Source organism: Muscardinus avellanarius (genome assembly GCF_963383645.1).
Source record: "Muscardinus avellanarius genome assembly, chromosome: 14".
Taxonomy (NCBI): Eukaryota; Metazoa; Chordata; class Mammalia; order Rodentia; family Gliridae; genus Muscardinus; species Muscardinus avellanarius.
In genome coordinates this window covers 75,990,167-76,011,572 of record NC_137800.1, presented here as the reverse complement: position 1 = coordinate 76,011,572, position 21,406 = coordinate 75,990,167, and the positions used below count along the sequence as shown (strand labels likewise).

Below are 21,406 nucleotides of genomic sequence, written 5' to 3'. Positions count from 1 at the left end.
GTCACTTACTAAAAGAATTTTTTTTCTTGGGAATAGTCTAAGAGCTATAGAATCAAATTCAAAATGAAAACTGTGATGTTCCCTTCCTGAATTTATGTTTCAGGAAATAAACTTCAGATTCAGCTTTTTCCTAGCACACCATAATGTTGTTGCCTGCCATGTAACTTCTACTTCTTACTGTTTTAGAGGGGATTACATTCCAATAGGGAACAAGCTGGTATATTTCTGCATAAGTTTGCCACTGATTTTTTAAAAGCCCTGTAAAATAGAAAGAGAATTAAAATTCCCCTTTTCGCAACGGGTTTGCCTAGAACACAGGTGTCGTGAAAACCACTGCTAAAAGCCAAAATGGGAAAGGAAAAGACTCCCATCAGCATCGTTGTCATTGGACACGTAGATTCCAGCAAGTCCACCACTACTGGCCATCTCATCTACAAATGTGGTGGGATCGACAAAAGAACTATTGAGAAGTTCGAAAAGGAGGCTGCCGAGATGGGAAAAGGCTCTTTCAAGTATGCCTAGGTCTTGGATAAATTGAAAGCTGAGCGTGAGCGTGGTATCACCATTGACATCTCCCTGTGGAAATTTGAGACCAGCAAGTATTATGTGACTATCATCGATGCCCCTGGACACAGAGACTTTATCAAAAACATGATTACAGGCACATCTCAGGTTGACTGTGCTGTCCTGATTGTTGCTGCTGGTGTTGGTGAATTTGAAGCTGGTATCTCCAAGAATGGACAGACCCGTGAGCACGCCCTTCTGGCTTACACACTGGGTGTGAAACAACTGATTGTTGGTGTTAACAAAATGGATTCCACTGAGCCACCTTACAGCCAGAAGAGATACGAGGAAATCGTTAAGGAAGTCAGCACCTACATTAAGAAAATTGGCTACAACCCTGACACAGTAGCATTTGTGCCAATTTCTGGTTGGAATGGTGACAACATGCTGGAGCCAAGTGCTAACATGCCCGGGTTCAAAGGATGGAAAGTCACCCGTAGAGATGGCAGCGCAAGTGGAACCACACTGCTTGAAGCTTTGGACTGCATCCTGCCACCAACTCGCCCAACTGACAAGCCTCTGCGGCTGCCCCTCCAGGATGTCTACAAAATTGGAGGTATTGGTACTGTCCCTGTGGGCAGAGTGGAGACTGGTGTTCTCAAGCCTGGCATGGTGGTCACCTTTGCTCCAGTCAACGTCACAACTGAAGTGAAATCTGTTGAAATGCACCATGAAGCTCTGAGTGAAGCTCTTCCTGGAGACAATGTGGGCTTCAATGTCAAGAACATGTCTGTGAAAGATGTTCGTCGTGGCAACGTGGCTGGTGACAGCAAGAATGACCCACCAATGGAAGCAGCTGGTTTCACTGCTCAGGTGATCATCCTGAACCATCCAGACCAAATCAGTGCTGGCTATGCTCCTGTACTGGATTGTCACACAGCTCACATTGCTTGCAAGTTTGCTGAGCTGAAAGAGAAGATTGACTGCCGTTCTGGTAAGAAGCTGGAAGATGGCCCTAAATTCTTGAAGTCCGGCGATGCTGCCATTGTTGATATGGTTCCAGGCAAGCCTATGTGTGTTTAGAGCTTCTCCGACTATCCTCCTCTGGGTCGCTTTGCTGTTCGTGATATGAGACAGACAGTTGCTGTGGGCGTCATCAAAGCAGTGGACAAGAAGGCTGCTGGAGGTGGCAAGGTCACCAAGTCTGCCCAGAAAGCTCAGAAGGCTAAATGAATATTACCCCTAACACCTGCCACCCCAGTCTTAATCAGTGGTGGAAGAACGGTCTCAGAACTGTTTGTCTCAATTGGCCATTTAAGTTTAATAGTAAAAGACTGGTTAATGATAACAATGCATCGTAAAACCTTCAGAAGGAAAGGAAAATGTTTTGTGGACCATTTGTTTTGTGTGTGTGTGGCAGTTTTAAGTTATTAGTTTTTAAAATCAGTACTTTTTAATGGAAACACCTTGACCAAAAATCTGTCACAATTTTGAGACCCATTAAAAAAAATTTAATGAGAAAAATAAAATAAAATAAAATAAAATTACAAGCTCAGCTTTGCTTTACTTAATCCAATATTTCCCATCTCCATACACATCCAAAAGGTAATCACAAATACCTCAGACTCTTTAGACTTGGTCCCCAAAGACTGTGAAGGGACATGAAGGGCTTACGGCCATGTGAGCATAGTTCAGGTTTAGGAATTCATCTACCCTCAAACTACACAACAAAACACCACTCAAGACCCACTTTAGTTTCTCCTTCGATCTTCTCTTTCTCCTCCAAATGGAAACCGTTTCCCCCTCTGTGAGCTCCCGTGAAGTCGATGTCTGATTTCCTTTTTCATATGTATCATACTACCTGGTGGTGATCTTAATTGTGATTATTCCTTCAATATTTTATGACTTGCCTCTCCTTGGAACCCTTTGTGATCTCCCCAAGAAGGAGCCCGGGCCCTTCCTAAAATTTCCACCGTAAAAGGGACCAACTTGTGTAGCAGCCTGTTAAATGCTGTGCTCTGTCTTCACGTTGCTCTCCCTCTGAGCCGGTTTCTAAAGTTAGAGACAACACCTGAACATCCTTGAGTCTTTAAATCTTACAATACTTCCCAGCACAAAGTGCATATTTATTTGTTTGATTAATACCATCAAAGTCGTGCCTAGGTAGACCTTACTATTATAGGGTAATCACCAAATTGCTGCCTTGTGACTATTTTCTTAACTATAGCTACACCTTTTCCTATCCCAAGGAAGCTAGCTTTGTAAGACAGTAAGTCTTAATTTACTTTATTCGTACATGGGCATCAATGTTGTTGGAACTGTGGATGAATTTGAACATTCAAATTGTATAGAGAGGAAGAAATAATGTTGAACTAACATGTTTAGCAGTCGTTTCAACAATCCAAGAGTAAAGATGAGAACCTTACATTCTTTCCCTATGCAAGGAACAAAACTTATACCTCTCGGATGTTCTGGGATGGCCATCCATCCAGAACAATATAGGACAGTAACAATTATTTAGCCATTTTGGTTGATGGAAAATTCCAGCAGTTCAATGGTCAGGCATTTAAAGAGTAAAGATTTTTTTTTTTTAAACTGGGGACACTAGCTTATTCAAGAGGGATTTGTTGAAGAACCAATTCCCCAAACAGCTTGTTTTGTTTTATTTCCTTTGTATGTAGGCAGATTGTCTCAAGCTGCCAAAGTATGGAATCGATGGCATTAGAGATGTGTTCCCAGGAAGAAGCAAATTATCTCTTTACCCTAATAGTCATCAGAGATTTCCTGAGATTTTGAAAACAACACGGAGCCAACAGCAACTTCCCAGTGATTCTTCCTTTGGACTGCATCTAATTTCATTCTCTTTCTTTTTTTTTTCATATTATGAAACTATTATTTAATTAAAATAGCTCCTCTGGCACATTCAAATATGTTACATATTTCTTTTTTTATTTTTTTTATTTTTTTTTATATTAAAGGTTTACTTTAATATTTTTATAACAATTTTTATTGAACATAAATAGTATACATTTACACTATATTTGGTGCCCCCCCCCGCCCCCATTTTCCCTCCCCCCCCACCAATCAAGAAATGGGCAAATGAACTAAATAGACACTTCACAAAAGAAGAGATACAAAGGGCTAATAGATACATGAAAAGATGTTCTTCATCACTGGCCATCAGGGAGATGCAAATCAAAACTACACTGAGATTCCATCTAACCCCAGTCAGAGTAGCAAGCATAAAGAAATCAAATAACAACAAATGCTGGCGAGGATGTGGGGAAAGAGGAACTCTTTTACACTGTTGGTGGGAATGCAAACTAGTTCAACCACTATGGAGATCTGTGTGGAGATTCCTAAGAAAGGTGGGAATAGATCCACCATATGATCCAGCTATACCACTCCTGGGTATCTTTCCAAAGGAGTTGAATTCAGAGAACTACAGCAACATATGCATACCTATGTTCATAGCAGCACAATTTGTAATAGCCAAAATATGGAACCAACCCAGATCACCATCATTCTCTTTCTTTCTGCTCTTTAAAGTTGCTAATGTCTATGGCGAGACGCAGTGTCCTGCCAGCTTGTATACAAGTTAAGCTGAAATCAGAGGTAAGCTTCGTGGTTAAGTGGTCTCCTATCACAAATCACACTGAAGCTTACAGTAGACACTCAGGGCTCAAACTGTAAAAGGACTCTCAAAATTTGCATTCACAAAACCCTCACTGGTATGCATGAGTAGCTGTCTCGTTATCCACTCCACCCAACAGCAAGCTGGTGACTTCCTTATCAAAGGTTATACAAATCCTGGACTAAGCCCATAATATTAAGTTAATAAAGTACTGAAAGCCACAAAACTACAAGCACCAGGGCCTTTTCTATTGTGTTAGAACATTATCCTATATCCACTATCAACCATATACTCAATATCTGAACTTTCCCATAATGCGTGTCTTTAACTCTGATGGCGTGCACACTCTCATCTGATCATGTACCACCTTGCCACAGCAGCCGAGTCTCTCTCCTCTGATACAAAACCCAGCAGGTGGGGAATAGCACATCCAATCTCAATCTCTACAAGCCAATTTGTGAACCAATAAATCTTACAAAGTAGACATAGTTTTTCCTTCCACTCACTGGTTCTCTATAGGGAGATTGTTATGAGTTAAACACTTGTGTTGCCCCAAAATTTATACATAAGTTGAGATAGTGTTTGAAGACAGAAACTTTGAGCTATAGTTAGGGTTAAAATATATAATGAGGGTGGGACCCCATATGATGTAATTATTGCCCTTATAAGAGAACAGGGAAAAACTACTACTACTACTACTACTACAACTACTACTACTACTTTATTATTATTATTATTATTATTATTATTATTATTAATTATTATTATTATTATTCCGCTTCCTATTCCTATTCCTCCTCTTCTCCTCTTCTTCCTCCTTCCTCCCTGTCTCCCTCTCATGAAAAGCTGCCCTGAAAAGAACCAGCTGTCACTTTGATCTTGAACTTCCAGCCTCCAGAACTGTAAGAACATTTCCATTAAAATGTTAAGAACATTTATTTTAATCCACTCAGTCTCTGGTAATTTGTACTGGCAGACCAAGCTGACTGAAATAAAGAGCCAGTCAAGGAAATGATCATATGTGAGGTATATACATGAGTATTACTAGAACAGCTGCAGTGAAATAAACATCTCTGTGTGGTTGTGTGTCACTTCAGACACAACTATACCTTTAAGCACAGTTGCAGTCTATGTCTTTAGTTGGTAAAAGTTTATGTGTCTGTTTAGCCCATTTGGGGAAAGGTAGTCCCTTTGGGGGACTGTTTAATAAGTCAAAGACATAACAGAAAGAGCGTTGACCTCATTAGCATAAGTTCCCTTCTCCTGTTTATAACTTGGTCATAAACCTTCATAACTGCTCAGTAAGAAAACCTTCTGGATGGTAACAGTCCTCAGAGGGGGCATCGTTTGCAGATCAGTGAAGCTGGACCACATGTCCCTCCACCCAAGAGCTTTCAAAGCGCTTCTCTCCGTGAAAACCAAACTCCTTAAAATTGATGAACACATCAGGACCACTATGCAGAAGAGAATGTGAGGAGACAGAATACACAAAAAAGAGATTTTTTTTTTCTCCATACCCTTTAGCCAACCTAAGGCAGGTTTCCTCATCCTGGATTCTGAAATGAAATCACTTTTAAATCACACCTCAGATTCAAGTTCACTTTTGGAGATACATATGTATAGACATACATATCTACATATAACTGTGTGTAGATGTGTGTATAGGTATGTGTGCATGTGTAGATATTAAAGTATATATACATGTTTATATACATTCATGTGTGTTTGTGCTTATATCAGTGCATTATAGTAATGTAAATAATTTTGACAATGACATACATGCACACATTCTTGGTGCCCTCCATACATATGTTTACACATACAGAGATGTATACATCGATAGTGAGGCTTACCCTCATGATTAGTTACTATTGATAGGAAAAAATGTCATAAAATTAAACAGATAAATTATCTTTATTTTTTCATTCTCTGTGTGTGTGTGTGTGTGTGTGTGTGTGTGTGTGTGTGTTAAAGTAAAGAAGAGGAGAAAAACCATCCATCCTTGATCCTGATCTCATGAACCCTATAGTACTAGAAAAGCAGGCTTCATATTCACAGCTGCTCAGGGATTATGGTCTGCCAGAAAATCAGAAGGTCACTGAACAGGAAAGGTTGTGGTTTAGATGTGACTGTTTCTTCCTTAATCAACAATGTCTCATTAAGAAGTGATTGCAATTTCAGTATAATTGGAAAGATAAATTGAAGACACTCTCCCAAATGTCATGCTTCCCTTCATATTAGCCAGATACCTGTAGACAGTATTCTCTGGCATTCAGTTACAGCTGACATCCACACTTCGATAGTTCTAAGTGTCATATTAGAGTTCAGAACCATTAATTGAAGTGAATCATGAGGTACAAAAGCCACTGCAAAAATACACATAGAACTTTAGAAGCAAATGATAATCACCTTCATACAGTTAACAATGTCAGCATCACTGGGGTGGGTCGACTAGGCCTGCACTTCCTGTACCTCTTCCCTACACATTTCTTCCAAAATTGTCTTACCAGAACACCATTAAGATTGTGAGTCTAATTTTCAGTCAATAGGAACAGCATCCAGAGGAGAGTCATTAAGCAAGGCAGGAATCTGAGAAATGCAGAGTGTGGACTTTCAGGATAGCCACTGGGTCATCTCAACAAGTATTTGGCACACAAGGGCAGAAATGATGAAGGATGTGAGGATTCCCAAGGAAGAACCAATAGCCACATGGGACATGATGACTTGAGATGGATCTTACTTGAAACACACCACCACCATGAGCTATTTTAAGGGTAATGGAGGAAATTTGAATATGAATGTTATATTCATTAATATTAAGGATGTAGTGGTTAGGTAGGAAAATGCCTTTATTCATGGAAAATTCCTTCAGAAGCTTTTAGAGATGAACTGTTATAAAGTCTGAATTTATTTCAAATAAAACAGAAAAAAGTATAAAGCATATGTGGTGAATGGTATGCACAATTAAATTTAGTGAGTGAATACATGAGTATGTATTATATTATTTAGTTTAATTTTTGATATATTTAAATTTTTCCTAATAAAATGTAAAACAGAAGCCGGGCATAGTCATGTATGCCTGTAAACCCAGTACTTGGGAGGCTGATACAGGAAGATCATAGGTTTGAGACTAGCTTCAGCAACATAGTGAGACTTTCAGTAACTTAGTGAGACCCTGTTTCAAAACAGAATATAAAAAGGGCTGGAGGTGTAGCCTGGAGTAGAATGCCCCTGGATTCAATCCCCAGGACAACCACCAAACACAACACAAAGTAAAGCAAGTGAATCTAAGTTAACTAAGTTGTTTTATAAATATGACATCATTTCAGTGCCTTGAAAGCTTTGGATAAAAGAATATACATAAGAGCACCCAAAGGTCTATTATTATTAGGAAATTCATGAGCAAAATAATAATTATAAAATGCAAATCTCTTCTTTATTTCCTATTTGATTTACCTTGTAAAAGTAACTTAATTAGCATCTGGGTTCCCTAATAAATTAGGGGGGACATAACTCTATCATCAGAATGTTCTTGTGAGGATCAACTGAAGTAATATTTTATGAACTCTGTGCTGTGATGCAGAACCTACTTGTAACTCTAGTTCTCAATTGGTTCTTGCCTTATAGTTGACTTTCCAAAAGCAATAAACATGTTCCTCCTCCACTTAGGTGCCCATAGGCTCATGATCATAAATATGCATGCCTTCAAACACATTCCCTAATTTTCTGTCATGTGGCAAGGAAAGAAAGAATAGAACCCATTTCCAATAAAAGTTAACATATGCGTGCACACAGGCAGTCATTTATGATTATTGAAGACTGCTCTCAGTATGTTTTAATTTCTATCTAATTTACCTTGCTTCCTCTTGAATACTGTTAGAATCAGGGAACATCATCATAAAATTAAAGATAAGGTTTCTTCTGCAAGCTTACCAGGGCTTCTAACAGGAAGGATACTAGTGTCCACTTATGAAACCCTATACTTTGCAGGTTTTGAAAACACCAAGCACATGTTCTACTTCTAAAATCTTTTGAATCTCTCCATCAACCTATGCTTTAGTTATTTGAACCCATTATCCTTTTGTTACATCACCACTGAGACAGACTATTTTATATAACTGATCATGTGAGGATCAAAACCACAAATGACCGGGTTAGCCAGAAATTAATTTTTCCTCCAGACATATGAACAAGCTCTTAAATGTTACCTCTACTACTTTAAAAATAACCAGATAATATATAGCCAAAACACAATAGGACAGAACATTTTAATTCTTAAAGTTATAATAAACCAATAAGGGCCATTTGAGGACAGCCTAAGCAACTTTGTGAGGCTCTCAGCAACTTAGCAAAAGCCTGTTTCAAAAATAAAAAATAAAATAGGACTGGGGATGTAACTCAGAGGTAGAATGCCCCTGGGCTCCACGGGTTATGGGTTCAATCCACAGTGTGCGAGTGCAGAGTATGCTCATGTATACACACACACACTCACACACACACACACACACACACACACACACACACACACACTTAGCATTCTTAAATTTAAGGTGCTAACATTTAGAAAACACAATAGCAAATATACATAAATAATGAACTTTGCTTTCAGCCAAAGTTTTAGGTGCTCGTATGCCCCTGATTAGGGTCATTAAAGATCTTATGTTCATTAAAAATGTTCCTCTTCTAATTCCCATTGAGCCAAGCAAAGCAAGTTCAAAAGATCTCTTGGGTACCTAGGCATAGCAAACATTCACTCCATCATGCAAGTGTGCTCACGCTGGACTTGGCCCAGCTCTGAACAAGCAGCCTAGATGTTGGTTGGATGCCGATGTGTGCCACAAGGGTCGCCAAAATCTACCACCATGCCTGGCCTGTGTATCCCATAAAATCAGCAAAGTATTGCAAAGATTTGGAAAAGTTCTTATTACCCCTTCCACCCACCTGCCCCATATAAGTACAGAGGTTCACTAAGAATTCAGAAGAGAATTTTCTGCCAGAGATGCATCACTGCAAGGGGCAGGGAGAACTCCTAACAGAGTGCAGGATGCTTAACTAAAGACTGGGAGTCAGCCCATCATGCCAGGAATCTGCAGAGTGGACAACTGAGATGGAGCACAGGTCAGCAGGAGCCCGGCAGCCTGGCACAATCAGGGCACACTGGCTAGAGCAACAAACCACGCTGTGCATAAGTTGGGGATGAATGAGGGGCAGAGCTTGCCAACCATAGCCCCAGAGAGAGGAGACAACAGAGTAGAAGCCAAGAAGGGCCCAGGAACCAGTTTTTTGGTTTTGGTGGTGGTGGTGGTGGTGGTGGTGGTGGTTTTCTTCCTCCTCCTCCTTCTCCTCTTTCTTTTGTGTATGTGTGTGGTACTGGAGATTGAATTCAGGGGCATTCTATCTCTGAGCTATACTTCACCCCTAATTTTTTTTTAAAACAGGGTCTCATTAAGTTGCTGAGGCTGGCTACAAACCTGCGATACTCCTGTCTCAGCCACCCAAATACTGGGATTACAGGCATGTACAACTTTACCATGCTAGGGAACTTGTTTTGCTAGCAAAATCCTCCTTGTTCTTATGGAATTTCACATTTTCTCTATCCCCAGGCTGTCCCAGAGCAGAAGATGAGGGAGAATATCTGAGAAGGAAAAATGCCTCTGATTGGGATTTTAAACTTGGAAAGCATCATCACGTTTTGGAGATGGAAAAAAAAAATCTACCCTTCTGTGTATTTGCATTTCATCTATAAATTTTCATCCCACTACCCATCTTCCGAATGTACCCCCAATCCTCTGTGGCAGACTCGCTGAGACACACTTTCTCAGCTTCTCCAGACAGAACTGGAAATTTCTAACAGAGAGCTGAATTCTTCCACTTTTCTTCAGAATAATATTCGCAGGGCAAACCTTCCTCCTGATCCAGCTCCCCTGGCTTTGGGGACCATGTAAAATTGTCAGCGCCTGCCACTTAAATGTGTTTTCACACAGCAGGCTCATGAAATGTGGCAGCTGGAAGCAAGTGTGAGGTGGGAACAGGGTTAGCCAGCTTCTGAGAGAAGCCCAGGTTTTTCCTAGTGAGGGATTTAAAGGCACAGACACATTGCCACCCCCAGAGGAGTACAAAACCAGGAGACATTCTGTCCCTAGCATTGAAGAGAAGAATAGGGTCAGAAACCAAACACAGATACCATCAGAGAATGGCACCGCTGATCACATCAATGGGGTGAGGAACAGGAACTTGAGGAGAAGGGAAAGTTCAGAGGTAATCCTTACAGAGAAGGGGAACAGTGGGGTACAATTATGCAGGGTAACCAGGAGGGGGTGTTGCAGGAGCCAGAGAGCCTTTAATTCACCTGAACTTGTAGGAAGGTGGGCAAGGCTTTCTTTTATAGGACTCAAAGAGTGTGTGTGTGTGTGTGTGTGTGTGTGTGTGTGTGTGTGTTTCATTGCATCCCGACAAAATTTTATTTCATTGAGATCAAAGGTTTTAGTTGTGTGTGTGACACTGAGGATGAAAGCCAGGGGCATTCTACCTCCAAGCTACACCCAGAGCTCTGTTTTTTATTCTTCATTTTGAAACAGGGTCTGTGTTGCAAAGGGCCTCACTAAGTAGTAGCTGATGCTATCCAAGAACTGCGATCCTCTGGTCTCAGCCTCTCAAATGCTGGGATTACACGAGTGCACCATCATACTGGCTGAGATCAAAGGTTTTTTGGGGGGGTTCCATGTGTTCTAACACATTTCCCTTGACCTTTCTTGAGCAGTTGTGTGAATATATTTATGTCTACATAGATTGTGTGTGTATATGTGTGTTTAACTAGTGGGTACAATAGTCTTCATATCCCTAGTGATTAAAAGATATTTTAAAAGTAATTGATAACCCATACAATATCCCCTGCAAAGTTCCCAGAGCAGGAATCTAGAAGTAGCGTGAGATTTTAACAAGCAGAATCAGGTACTAGGGTTTTTGCTAGCATCTGGTGTTGACCACCTACACACAAAAAATTTTTTTAGAATAAAATGACATTAAGAACATTCTCTCTAAATTTGAATGCAGTTTACAAAGCAAATTATGGTATTTCAATAAATTCACCAAGATACATGATTTGACACTGCAATTAAACCAAGGGACCTGTCTCCGCAGTACTCACCCTTGCTCTGCTGGGGACTCTAGGCCTAGACCTATTTTTCTCACATCAACTTGTATTTCATTGACTGACAGGGTGATGGACTTTTCTGTTCCTGACTTCTTGCCTTTCATCCAAGCCTGAAAAATAAATATTCCTGAAGATCTCCCAAATCCTAGGCATGATTTGTCCTGGCTCCTGTAATGATACCTGTTTTTGACCCGTCTAGCTTAAAAACCCATTCCAGTCCAGACTTTAAGACTTAGCACAAATGTCTAAGCCCTTGTGAAAGGGCACAGGAGATGAGATTTCTATCAGTACTGACCACCAACCTGACCTCTCAAGTTATGGCTTTATCTAGGTGAGCAAATTAAAGTTCTTTAACGACTTCCCCATTATCAAGGTTTTATTTTTAAATACTTTTATTGGTGCATGACAGTCTCACATCATACTGCCATTCATACTGATAGTGATGTGCATGCATACAACTCTTGCTTATTGTCAATTTTATAATTTTTGGCAAAACTTACTTATTCATCCACTTATAAATAACCAAAATCATACTAAGTGTCTATGATAGGTTGGGAATAGTAAAAGGGCTTAGGGATGGAAGCCTAATATGTAAAGTTGATATTTGTCTAGAGAGTGTGATTTGGAAGTTCAGTATAGTATTGACAACAAATATCATAGTCTTTTATGCTGAATTGACCATTTCAAGGGTCTGTCAAATACACACATCCAAACAAGACGGTTTGTGCGTCACAGATTCTCTTAAGTCAAAATGATGTTTACTGCAAAGAGCTGGTAGTTCAGTTCACAAGTCGACCTCAAGATAACCTTCACACTTCCACACAGAGCAGAAAGGCTTTGTATGTGTCCCATTTTATCTAACCAAATGTTAAAAACGTATGCGCTCCAGAATCAAGACTTAGAAAACTTAGATAATTCTGTATTACTCTTCTAAAGACATTCTCTCTTTTTATTTTTCTTGGTACTAGGGATTGAACCCCAGCTTATTCTGCCTATAAGCTACACCCCTAACCCTATTTTTACCTTTTATTTTGAAAGAGAGTCTCAGTAAATTGCCAAGGTTAGCCTCCAACCTATGATTCTCCTGTCTCAGCCTTCCAAGTACTGGGGATAAAGGCCTGTGCCACAGTGCCCAACTAAGACATTCTTTTAAGTGCCTTCTATGTACCTACCATGGGGACCATAACCATCACCCCTCAGGACAGTACCACTGCCTCGAAGAAAGTGAAGATGCTGGAGTGTTACCCACCTTTGCTTTTACAGCATCACCACAAATATCACACACATGGTAATCAAAGCAAACAACACTATCAAGCTCCTAGGAAATATATTTGACCTTGTGGATGCCCTGAATGTGTCTTAGGTACCACCAAGAGTCGATGGGACCACTCTTTGAAAACTACTGTTACCCTTGAAAGATACAAACAAAAGAAGTCTGCTGACAAGGACTTGGTTCTTACAGACATGTGCTGGGTGACTAGAGAAGCCACAATTTTGTACACTCCAGGTGCTTTAAAGATGACACGTGTATCAGATTTGCCGTAAGTGATGCTTTCTTTTCTAGGATCTGTGCCAGAGAGGCTCAAGTTGGACTAGTGAAGTGGTAATGCCAGAGGAAGATAAAGAGCCCAGAGGCCTTTGGGCAAAAGCATATTTTTCTTTAAAGAAGAAAGAAAAAGGAAGAAAAAAAGAAAAAGAAAAGAAGGAAGGAAAATAAAAAATTCAGGTAGACCTTTGAAAATGCTGAGGAACCAGCATCTCTTAAAGGGCCTTTTCTATTGTGTAAAGTATACTTAAGACTATTTCGGCATAGACAGTATGCTATATTCATAGGTTAGTCTTCAGGTATATCCTAAGTTAATTAAGTGCTTAGTTAACATTTGATATATTCCAGTTAGGATTGCACACAACACGTGTTACAGTGTTTGGTTAGCATCTGAAAGAATAATCAAGAATCCACACTACTGAGAGCTACCATTCTCAACCCTCTTGTTGGCCTGGCCATCACCGTGTTTCATAATTGGCAGGAGAAATGGTTTCTCATTGGTGGGATGAGCTCAGGATCGCCAGAAGAGCACATCAGCACCTCTGCCTTTGCTGGGCTGGGCAGAGTGAGGATCTAAGAGAAAGAAGATTATAGCCTTAAGAAAGGGCACCCACAGCCCAGACGCCACCAGATTCTGCACTCAGACTCAAAATGAGGCTGTTACCTAAGTACTTTCCTGAACAGTGAAGTCAAACATGTTTAATTCTACCTCCAGAGAACCCCTTGCTCAAGGTTGTCACGATGCCTTAGAAGAACAGAGAATCAAGACCTGATCAAGTTTATAAAAAGTGTGTGTGTTGGGGGGGTGCCATTTTCTAAAAACCCATTTCTAGTTCACCTGCTAATAAGGGTTTGTGTACCTGGGAATTTGATTTGAGGCTTGCCTTTGGAAGCGTGTTACCTAATAACAAGGTTGTCAAGAAGGAGACCCCAGATTCTTCATTTATCTCAAACTAATAAAGCTTCTGGTAAAAAAAAAAAGGAAATATTTAAAAATTTTTTAAAAACTAGCAGTTGGAGAAGCATAAAATTATTTCCTAACAGCTGGGCGTGGTGCTCAAGCTTGTAATTCCAGCATTTGGGAGGCTAAGACAGGAGGATCACAGTTCCCAGACAGCTTTAGCTACTCGGTGAAACTCTTTGCAACTCAGTGAGACCCTGTTTAAAAATAAAGAATAAAAAAATGGGGCTGGGAGTGTCACTCAGAGGTAGAATGCCCTTGGGTTCCATCCCCAGTACCACAAAAAAAAAAAAAAAAAGGCTGGGAGTATAGCTCAGAGGTAGAATGCCCCTGGGTTTTATCCCCAATACCACAAAAAAAAAATTTTATTTCATAACAGAGGTGAGAAAAAAGGACTGAAAATAAAAAAGAAATGAGGTGGCAGATATCATTTAGATATCATTTGAATTTGTAAAGCAACTAGACAATCAGGTATTGTGAACTGGATGTATTAATTACCTGTGCAGCAAAGGATTAACCTTACCCAGAGACAGGTTCTGTTCCTTTGAGGTAACCTCTAAGTCCGTGAAATGCCCTGCCTCCTACAAGTGTATTTGTTTACCTGGGTGCCCTGGGCCTTACTAAAAATATTATTTATGAGGAGTGGACTTCAGGCTATCCATCATCTCAACGTCTGGAAGGGCTGGAGAGTCAAGTTACCAACACTGATGGTTGACCATGCCTATGTGACTCAGCCTCAATAAAACCCCAGACACCAAGGCTTGGATGAGCATCTCCCCGCCCCTCAATTGTCGATATTCTACACATATCCTTAAAAACCATTACCCGGAGAAGTGCACTCTGGGTGTCCAACTCCACTGAGAGAGAACAGCTAAAATATCCATGCTAACAACTCTCTTGAATCCTGTCCCCACCCCTCTTCCATTGTCCAATTTTAATTTGTGTATTTTTGCTGTAATAAGCCATCTCCATGAGTATAATTGTCTCCTGTTGAGAGCTGGGTCCATCTAAAGATTATTGAACCTGAGGATGATCTTGGAAACCTGTAATTTACAGCTAATTTTGGAAGTTTGGGCAGCCTTGGGGACTCTCAAACTTGCAATTTATGTTAGAAGTGAGAATGGTATTGGGGACCACTGAGCCCTGTGGTACCCAAATAAGAAACCACTTTATTCCTCCAGAAATCCAAATTGCATGAAAGGTCTTAGAGTAGGGAGACAGAAAGAGGATGCTAAACAGACCAGATCTTCCTCTGTAGCTACCGGAATCTGACAGAAGGGTCTAAAGACTAAAAGGACCAGGGAAAGACCAAACAACCAAAAGCACTGGATACTGTGATATGGGGTGTTTAGTTCACTTCAATTGTAGATAGATGGAATCTCTAATTTCCCTCACATTTAGGGAATTTGTTTTTTCCTGGGGACAAAAGCATGTAAAGTGTGGCCAGAGCAGAGAGAGCTGCCAGACCATAAGGTAGAAGGTCCTTGGCAGGGATTGGCTCCCTTCAGCTCCCCAGGAAATGATAGAGCCATGGGGAGGAGGAGAAAGGAACTGGCTTTCAGCCAACCTCAGGACTTGGAAGCTGCCTTTGTCCTCTTGCCTACAGCACTGCCCTCAAATTCCCGCTTCATATGACAGCAAAACAGAACGACAAGCCACCAAGGGGCCCCAGCATGGTCAAGGTGTACATTTCAAGGCGCAAGCTGTTTAAGAAACATGATGCTTCTAACATCGTGGAGGTGAGAGTTCTATAAAATCCCCCCAAACAAAACACAAGTGTATTTCCCCATCAGGACATTCTGTTTTCCTCTCAGCAGCTTATGTGTACTGTACACACCAGCTGAGGAAGGGCAGGTAGATGGGTTTTAGTAACCTGTTTTTTTGAAAGTTGAGAAGGAGCCATATGCAGATATGCAGAGAGCGGCATCTGTCGCAGGCTCCGCAGCCTGCTCCCTGTGATGTCACTGTTTCTGAGGCAGGGACAATTCCTCTGGCTGGACGTGGCTCAGTGGTAGACCGAGTTGCTGAGCTTGGTGTGGGCTCTGGGTGCCTGGCAAGCCTTGTTGAGGAGCTGGGAACTCACCCAAAAAGAAGAGGGCTTTGACTGAAGGATGAACACTGGATATGTTTAGATTCAAAACCTGTCTACTTAGGATCAAACCTAATCCCTGTAACTGGGCTAACATGGTCCTAGGAAGCAGAGCATCAGGAATCAGAGAAGTCAAGCAGGGCCTGAAGTTCAAAGACTGGAAAGCCAGTGTGGATTGAAACACTGATCACAGACTGAGTTAACTGTAAAGAGGGCCTCCAGTTAAGTAGGTGGGACCCATAGAAGAATTAGCTTGATAATGAGCTCAAGACTTCCTGATAAGATTCCTTCTGCTCTCTGTCCTAGGTAACAAAGTCTGGCACAAGACTCAACCTATAGTGTAGAAGATTCCGTTCTATGGACCAGAGAGACTGGAGAGATATGGGGTTAGCAATTCATGATTCTGTAACTTGATCCTTCCTGCATTTATTAATTCAAAATACATTCATAGATCTCCAGTCATTGTAGGAAAGCACCCATCTTTTCTCAATAACTCAGTATGTATGTGGTAAAATGTCAGACTGCAGAATACCCAAAAAACTTAATCTACATACAGTATATTGTAGGTGTCTCTCTAAGATCAAATGCCCAGAACATCAGCAATAGATAAATATATAACCATGCAATTAGCAAGAGTCAAAATAACCCAACTTCCCCAGTGAGGAATGTTTTAGAAGACAATCACCATGCCAGGATCAGCCTAACAACCAGAATATATTTTACCCATTAGTTTATTGAACTGCCAATCAGCGTATTCATTAAGTACTTATGATTTAGCATAAGGCAGAGCCAATGCTGATACTGGAGAAGTCTAGACAGAAATACCGCCCTTTGTTTTTTGAGATCACAAAAATGCCCCTTTGTTTTTTGAATTGAAGTTAGCTAAATGTGCAAGATAGAAAAATAAGGGCGGAAGGAGACATCACCCAGTGGGTGCTGTGAGTTTGCAGTGGATGGGGTTAGTCGGGAGGGCCTCTGTGGAGGAGGAGCCTGACTTTTGGCTGTGGAGACAGGAAGGTTTAATAGTGACCACTGGGTAGAACTGGAGGTGGCTGCTAATAAGATGGCATCCTATTGCTTTCTTTGAAGAAGGAAATATTCTGAGGGCAACCACATGTTTGGGTCCTGACTCACACATACCAATAATCACCCTGCCTCACTCTGTGATGCTCACACTTCCCACCCTGCAATTGACTGTCAAGATCAGATGCAGAAAACTAATGCTTATCCTTGACTCTTCCTTCTAGTGCCTTCTCACCTATTCTAATTCATTTTCTTAGATGGAGAAGTAGGTAGCTCAGAAGCCTGGGGAGTAAAGTCACTGTCCTACAACTTCCAGTTCTCATGGCTTTCAGGGAGCTATCTCAGGGGCCTGAAAACCTGAGAGACTTTTGAATGATGGGACAGTTTATGGGCTGCCTGAAATTTCTTTGAACAATTGTCATGAGGCCATTTCTCTCTGAAACCAATAAAAGTTGGGACACTTCCCAAATTCTATAACCTCTCAAGGGCAGCTGCACATGAAACTCAGCCCTCAGTAAGATCCTGAGCAGATTCTCTATCCTCCTATCTGTCAGAGGTCCACTCTGGTGTCTGGTAATTACCAGTATTGAACTCCAAATCACCCACATGCTTTATTGATAGGTCCTTATCAATGACTCTCCCATTCATTTCCTTTGAAAGGCTATACCGGACAGCATCTAATGCCCACGCTCCATTCCCGCTATGCTCAAGTCTCAATGCTGTTATTGATTCCGACTTGACATTTAAGAAGCGTAAGACCTCGGTTCATCAACAGCATTTACCTGCTCACGAATATTTCCTGAGCAGGGCTTCTTCCCTAACCTGCAGAGACATAAGCATCTCTCTCCATCACGTCTTGACACTGAGTGTTTGTTATTTTATGTACATAGATTTCGGGACAAATCTACAAAAAGCCACAGCTAGATCTTTTGTGAAAGAATTCTTTTAGTTAAAATAAATTTAAAAGACAATTTTATTTGTGTGTTGTAATTATAATTATAGTGAAATTCAAAGATAGATTTATATATGCATACATCACGTGGTGTGTTTCCCTCCAGATCCTTCCCCTCTCTGCTCCCTCATCCCCATACATGTTAGTGATATTCGTAGTGACATCTTCATATATAGATACAGCATTATTTGTTTTCTTCTTCAAACCTCTTCTCCCCTCCTCTATGCCCCCATCCTATTCCACTATTCTACTGGGATCTCTCTCCTTTTATCTAAAATTAAGGGCAGCATTTCTATGTTGCAGAATACTGTCAGTCTCTCTCCTTAAAGAGTACATTTTAGATCATTAAGAACTCCAGGAGACAAAAATTTATAATACTATTTTGGGGATAGAGTACAAGGAGGATAAAATTTAATGAACCTTCATTTTATGTAAATACAACAGAATGTTGGATTTATAGAACTGATAACATCAGGGAACTCATTTAATTTTATATAACCCAAGGTCCCAAACTTAAAGAATTAATCTGTTAAAGTTATTACCCTATTAGATCAAGGGCCTGTAGCTTTGTAAAATATGTATGCCAAGACACCAACCCTGGGAAGGGGGAGCCGGATGAAGTTTTAGCTAATGTAATGTGGGAAAGGGTAGTTTCCTTTTTCACAAGAAAAAGAACACATGAGTCGCTCACTCTGCTTCTTTTTTGTGGGTGGGGTAGGCATACTGGAGGTTAAATCTGGAGCATTCTACCTCTGAGCTACATTCCCAGCCCTTCTTTTTATTTTGAAACAGGGTCTTACTAGGTTGCTGAAAGCATCACTAAGTTTCTTAGGCTGGCCTTGAACTTGCCATTCTCCTGTCTCAGCCTCCCACATACTGGTATTACAGGTGTGTGCCACCATGTATGGAAAGTTGGTCACTCTTTTTTTTTTTTTCAGCCCAGGGGCATTCTACTCCTGAGCGACATCCCAGCCCTAGCATTCTGAGACAGGAGGATCAGCTTCAGCTACTTAGTGAGGCCCTTTGCAACTCACTGAGACCCTGTTCAAAATAAAGAATAAAAAATAAACAAATCAGTCACTCTTAATGCAATGGTAACTCATCAGAAAGCTATCTTTGGGGGTTGGTCACATGAAAGAAGGGAGCTCAGAAAATTCTGGATAGTGTCAGGAGAAAAGAAGCAAAATTGTTGCAAGTGTAACTGAGTGCAGGTGAAGAGGGCACCTTTGCATTGGATCCTGCAGTTCAAAGTCACATGAGAAAAAGTGAAAGCTAAGGATGGGCTAATCATAACAGTAGCTAGAAGACCAAGTTAGAGCATCATTCAAAGAGAGCAACAGAGTAGGCAGAAGGTACAGGGCGAGAATCCCAGCTACATTCTTTTACCTTCCAATGTTTTGCATGCTAACAGTCATGCATTGCATGCACATCTAAGGAGGCCATAATAAAGGAAATATTTATCATGATGCAGGATGTAAGAAAACTAGAAGAAAAACTGCACTCACTTATATAACTCCTGGTCCCAATGATAAGGGAGTCGTCACTGGTCCTTAGAAATAGAAAATATAGATTACAAAGCCACCTTGGAATCTTAGGTGGAAAAACATAGACAACCTGGAAGTGATGTTGCAGGGAGGAGGCCGCAGAGGAATAATCAGCCAGATCTCTGTCTCCTCCCCTTCCATTAGCCTCCTACCAGGGCTCCCCATTGACTAAACCCCTCCAGATGCAGGGGTCCTCTGTACAGTCCATGTGGATCAGTCCACACAGCACAGAGCAGGGCAAAGCATGGTAGAGAGGGATTGTGGAGAATCCAGTGAAATTCATCCCCCTTTAAATAGTAGACAACCTGCACCATACCAAGGAAAACCAGCCCCAAATACACCAACCCGTGGAAGAAGGTTGGAGTCTCCAAAAATCCACCTTTCAACATTGCTTTCAGTTAATCCAGCATACTTCACTCAATGATTCATAAAATTGATTCTAAACTCAATGCTGAAAACTGAAAAGAAGGGAAGAGGAATCTATGACCTTGTTTCCAAGGATTTTACAACCTAGTGCGTTCATGTGACTAATTTGCTGAGTTCCTAATATGCATTAAAGACAGATACTACATCCATGCCTCCAAAGATATCACATGATATATTTGAAAACTGCAAAGAGTAAAACAAGACAGAGAAAAATATTATTTACTAAATGATCGGATGCCAACTCTAAGAAAATTGGATTTGTAGAAAAGGAATAATACATTCACAGGAAGAAATCATTGAAAATTTCCAGATTCTTGCCTGGAAATTATTCATCAATTTTTGAGAAGTACCCCCATAATAGCGGCAATTGAAAGGGGACTTAGCAAGTAAGTCCCTGTCTGTGGTCAGCAGACACAGTCATCATACATTCCTTTAGACTCCAACTAGCATGTGTAGTACCTTCTGCAAATTAGAAAACAAAAAGCCATCTCCCGAGGCTGACCAATCAAGAAATGGCCCCTCTTCCGAGTTAGAAGCACTCACGTACCAGGACACCTGGCTTGGCGACCAGAGGACAAGTTGGATTTCAGCTCCCACTGATGCCCACCAGCTGTCTCCTATATAGAGCACTACCTTTGAGATAATAAAAGGAAACTCTTTGCTGATTCATTCAAAAAGCATTTAATACTTCATGCCAAAATGAACATATTGCTTGCTTTGTAGTATTTTAATTTTCCAATTAGGCTAGGGATAACAATAGACAGCTCTGATTTAGGGATAGACCATCAACTAAATTCTGAGTTAATCCTAACACAACTTCTTTCAATATAAAACTATTAACTGCTAATAATCTAGTAATAAAAGAAACTCAAGAGGTCGATGAGAATAACAGTGAACGACACCATTGCTTCTTAACAAACACACATCTCCTTCTCTTTGTGATTGACTCCATTTTCCCACAAAGTTGTTTGCAAGGACTAATTTTGGTTGTTCAGACAATTTTTGTTGTTGTTTTGATCTCTGTCTCTATGTGTGAGCCTGCTGTGACCTTCTTTTTTAAACTTTTGGACCCCTTGCCAATATAAGCATCATGTAGCAGAACACTCGTGTGTTCCATCAGGGAATCAACCGAGTAAAGGATAAAGTAAGGATAAGTTCCACTTTATGGGTTTCTAACACATTCACTGCATGGGAGGGGAGATTGCAAGCTTGTTTGTTTTTTGTTTGTTTTGTTTCTTTTCACATCTGTCCATGGTGCTAATTTAAACGACACTAAGGTAAGGCTCCTTGTGCCTTGGTTTCCTCATTTGTATAATGAGCCTTAATTAGATGAGTAAGGCCTCCTTACTAGCTAGTTCTCACATGGCTGAAACAGTAGTGAACGCTTTTACACAGAGGGTGCTAGACTTTCTATTTTGAGTATTCTCTTAGGATATCTATATGGCATTATCACTACTTCTTTAAGCTCTGCCCCCAGCTCCCCAAATCAGGCATCCCAATGTCATTCTCTCTATTTTTCCCCATAGCTGAACTTCTTCTGTGACTTCTACAATCCCCTGGGTGGAAGTTCCCCC

The 21,406-nt window shown here is 40.7% G+C and overlaps 1 pseudogene across 1 annotated transcript; it reads left to right on the top strand.

Annotated features, from left to right (window-relative positions):
- The first annotated feature begins 348 nt into the window (after window positions 1-348).
- Window positions 349-1,737, top strand: LOC308273682 (elongation factor 1-alpha 1-like; annotated as a pseudogene). Its single transcript has one exon. The product of its transcript is annotated as an elongation factor 1-alpha 1-like (transcript).
- The last annotated feature ends 19,669 nt before the right edge of the window (window positions 1,738-21,406 follow it).